Source organism: Octopus bimaculoides, chromosome 12, assembly GCF_046866305.1.
Source record: "Octopus bimaculoides isolate indiv1 chromosome 12, ASM4686630v1, whole genome shotgun sequence".
Classification (NCBI taxonomy): Eukaryota; Metazoa; Mollusca; class Cephalopoda; order Octopoda; family Octopodidae; genus Octopus; species Octopus bimaculoides.
The window spans coordinates 17438216-17443215 of NC_142939.1; the positions used below are offsets into that span (position 1 = coordinate 17438216).

The following is a 5000-nucleotide window of genomic DNA, read 5'->3' on the forward strand; positions in this document are numbered from 1 at the left end:
GTTTGTCCCCCCAACATCGCTTGACAACCGATGCTGGTGTGTTTACGTCCCCGTAACTTAGTGGTTCAGCAAAAAGAGACCGATAGAATAAGTACTAGGCTTACAAAGAATAAGTCCTGGGGTCAATTTGCTCGACTAAAGGCGGTGCTCCAGCATGGCCGCAGTCAAATGTTTGAAACAAGTAAAAGAGTAAAAGAGTATAGAGTAGGAGGTTCTATGTGAACCAAGCAATTTACTCAGTAGCATTCTATCAATAACTGTAATTGTCTAACAGGGTACTCAGAGGAATATTAGAATACTAATGATACTAAACTGGTCAACAAAACAGACAATGCAATATTAATTAGTTAATTTATGATATTAAGCATTCTGTAAGTCCATTGTACTTACCAACAATAATTTGCTCATTTATCACAGTGTGAATATAATAATTAAAGGACTTGAACAGATATATTGTTCACACAATATGTTACAGTTGTTTCTGTAGAATTGTTATTTGTTTGTTGAATAATGTATTACATCATCTTATTATTTAACATTATTGAACAAATGAATAATCATTCTACGAAAATGGTCGTAACTTAATGTGAACAATATCTCTGTTCTTATTCTTTTATTGTTTGAATGTATGTATGTATGTGTGTGTATGTATGTGTGTGTGTATGTGTGTATATATACATATAAGCAAATAAAAAAAATAACAAAGTATCAACAGTCAAAAGGACATACACTTGGAGTTTACTAGTTTGACACTCAGTACAAGGTGGAAAATAGGGTGGGTGTATAATGTTCTGAGGATGGCTCTTTGTTAGAAAGGGGAGAGGGGAAAGGTCCGGAGGGAAGATAAAAAAAAGGTTCATGAAAAGCATGTGTGTGTTTACATGGCTGAAGTGACCAGAAGTGGTATTTATTCAATAATGTTGTTTAATAAGATGATGTGTTATTCAACAAACAAACATCAATTCTATAGAAACAATTGTAACATAATGTGTCAACAATATAAATATATAACACACACACACACACACACATGTATACATGTGGAGTTAATAAAAGTAAATGTGGAAAAAGACAAGAAAAAATGTGAGGATGTGGTACATGCAAAGTACTAATAAAGCACTCAGGGAAGAAAAGAAAGGGTGTTATATATGTGTGTGTGTATATCTATATATGTATGTATGTGTTTATATATGTGTGTGTGTGTGTGTGTGTGTGTGTGTACTTTAGTGTGTTGATTCATCATCAAGATGTGAAGTGCTGTTTATTCTCCAGCATCATCGACAGCAGGAAAATCTCTGCAGTTGTTAAGAGGTATCCAAGAGACTAGAGGGACCATTCTGAAGACCTTCAAGAGGATAGAAAAATGGCAGTAAGAAATTCAGGCCCATATGGAAGAGAAGTGTGCAATCAAGCAGACGATGGAAGAGCATTGTGATCAGTGATGTATAAAGGCATCTATGAGTCTGGTTGATCGAGTGATAAAGATATATATAAATACTAGCGGGCCCCATGCTGTCAAAAATGATGGCTAATAGTAGTATTTTGTATGTAAATAAGGTACAGAATAATCACACGTACAAAAATTCACATACGTCCCTTGTACACGCACACACATACACATACCTCCCTTTTACATATGCACAACAAATATACTCACACAGAGTCGAAACGCTCCCTCTACCAAATTTGCCGTCACCCCTTCCTTTCTCATTCATATGCTGTGACGGGGAAAAACACAAGAGTATTATTATAGTAGATTGTCTTTCTATGTGTTTTGCAAAATTCTTGGTATGAAATAATGTATTGAAACAGTTGTTGTACTTTGTGAAGGTCACCTTGCTAATAAACACACTCACACACTGACTGTATTTCACTTCTTTTATATTATTATCAGTCAACAAGATAACTAATTAAATAAACAATTGCTTGTTCAATTATTGATCAATAAATTAGTTGGTTCATCAGTGTTCTTTTCTTACCATCTGTGACTTTACCAATGATGTACACCTTTTCTTCTGTCACAGATTAAATATCTGACAAGGTATGAATATTTTAGGTGGGAAAAATTTACAGCTTACAAGGAATTTTATTCCTTGTAAACTGTAAATTTTCTCCATCTAAAATATTCATACCTTGTCTCTGATGATGGAATGCCCAGTGCATGGACATGCTAATTAACGACTTGGGTTATCCCAGAAACGGCTGTAATACTTAAAATTCACCTTACCCTAATTAGATTATTCTAAATGACTTGAGATACTCGTTCTACCTTGGTTTTGATTTTTTCTCTAATATTATATATACCTGTTATAATGGAACCCTAACATGGATCCCTAGATCCAGCCTTAGCTGTGATCTTGGAACCTAACGGTTGACTGACTATAGCACTTACCTAGCGTACCTATTCGTTCAGATCACAAGTGAACTAAACCCCTCATATTATATATATGTATATATATATATATAGTGTGTGTGTGTATGTTTTTGTGTGTGTATGTGTTTGTGTGTGTGCAGGTATGTGCTGCATTTGAGAGAACAGGCAACGTGCTTCTGTTAAATGGTGCACTTCTAATCTTCAAGGACAAATTGTTGATAACAAAATTACTATTGTAAATATTTGTACATGAAGCATAATGTTTAGTTTCATTTCTATAAAGTATCCTTGTAAATTAGGAGTGTTACTTATGCTGAGGCATATCTTAAACACCTGGAAATGTTGTTCATACATACATATGTTTGTCTGTCTGTCTGTTTGTTTGTTTGTCTGTCTGTCTATATCATCATCATCATCATCATCATCATCACCATTGCTGCCACCACCATTGCCACCACCACCACCACCACCACCACCACCACCACCACCACTTTCTGAAGCAGCACCCCCCACTAATTATATCTACAAGCCACCACTGGGCTTGATATCTACAAGTTCAATCAACCTGGTCTCTTTGTATGTTTGTCTTGAAGTTCAAAACATAGGCAGGAATGGCACAGACTTTGAGTTTGAATTCAAGCAATGGATTTGCAAAGCCTTCATGTAAAGATGGACATATTGCAACATCTTAGAGTTTGTCAGCATTTGGCCATTTTGGAGCCTGTGTCCTTTGTTGTAAATATTTTTCAAACAGCCATGTGTGTGTGTGTGTGTGTGTGTGAATTTATGTGAGTTTATACATTTATGTTCTGGTATTATTTGTAAAATATATTTTTCAAAAATGGTTCCAAGGTATGTATGCCTGTTATATGTATGTAGGTATGTGTGTGTATTTGTGTGTGTGTGTGCGTGTGTATAATTTTTTCCACATTTCTCCTCTGATAGGAAGTTGTCCTACAACAGAGATTTGAGTCACTGTTTTCACAAGTGATTTTAAACATGTGTGGAAAAAGTAGAATAGACTGTATTGAAATGTTATCTTAGTTTTATTAACAATTGTAAATGAAAACTAGAAAAATCTAGGATAGAGTAAAGAAATTAGATTCCTTGCATTGTCTGCCAGAAGTTATGTACTGTGTAATCACTCACTCAAGAGTTGCATTGCTTATATATCTGCTCTTCTGAAACTGTAGTTTGGTTTTCAAGAATTTGTTTGGTGTCCTTCATGTCAAATATCAACTTAAGTCTTGTCTTATAATTCCATTGATTAGTTTTATTCTTGTCTTATAATTCCATTGATTAGTTTTAGTCTTGTCTTATAATTCCATTGATGAAGTCGGTAAGCTGGCAGAGTTGTCAGAAGACCAGACATAATGCTTAGTGGTATTGTGTCTGTCTTTATGTTTTGAGTTCAAATTCCATGAAAGTCAACTTTGCCTTTCATCCTTTTGGGGTCGATAAATAAGTACCAGTTGAATACTGGGGTGGGGGGGGGGGGTGAGGCAACGTAACTGACCAGCCCCCTTCCCCTAAAATTTTATGTCTTGTGAATTCTAGTGACGTCTATGATACATTATTGGAATATATACTGACCCCAGTACTCTGACTGGGGTCAACTGAAAGCACATGACCTAGTGGTTAGAGTAATGGATTTACAAATTGCAAGGTCATGGTTTCAATTCATGGATTGGGCAGTGCATTGTGTTCTTGAGCAACACTCTCCATTTCATGTTACTCCAGTCTACTCACGTGTAACTTCAATGGACTGGCACCCTGTCCAGGGAGGATGTTGTGATCTTGTCCCTTATACACTATAGAAACTATCTGTTAATAACAGTTGCTACCCAACAGTTGCTATCCAAGAACAAAGATCATGCTAAACTGTGTTGCAATTAATAGTTTTGACACAGGAATCATTTAGAAATAAAATGTAAGGCACACCCATACATAAGGACACAACTCATTGAATCAAGTATTTGTGGTGATAGTTGTAGTAGATTTGAAATTTAATCTTGTATTGTCAGTGTTTTTACAATGGATTATGTCTGAACTGAATGCAACATTTGTAGGATTTACACTGCTGCCATTGTTTACCATAGTAAACAACTCTATCTTGTGATATCTATTTATAGCTAAGTTGACAGTCTCATTGACATTCTCATTGAGGGCCAAGTGGTTTTATTATGTGCACATCAGTGTGATTGGTGAAATATGAACTGTCAAACCTTTATTTGGGTAACAATTTGAAATGTTCACTACATTAAGTATGTTAACACCAAATTAATTATTGTTTCTTTTATAAAATTATATATATATATATATATATATATATATATATATATATATATATATAATGGGCAAGGTTATTTATGGAAGACCAGCAGTAGTAGCCCATGCATACCAGCCTCCCCTCTGCGTGCCACTGATGTTATCCAAGGGAAACGCAAAGGCCGATACAGCTTGGCCATCATAGACGTCGCAACTCATTTCTACAGCTGAGTGAACTGGAGCAACGTGAAATAAAGTGTCTTGTTCAAGAACACAACAGATAACCCAGTACAGGAATCGAACTCACTACCTCATGATTGTGAGTCCAATGCTCTAACTACTGAATCAAGTAGTATCA

At 35.5% G+C, this 5000-nt stretch overlaps 1 protein-coding gene across 3 annotated transcripts in view; it reads left to right on the forward strand.

Moving 5' to 3' along the window:
• Positions 1-5000, forward strand: part of LOC106870824 (unconventional myosin-Ie) — a 156746-nt gene that overhangs the window by 57788 nt on the left and 93958 nt on the right. The gene's annotated exons all lie outside the window — the stretch shown is intronic.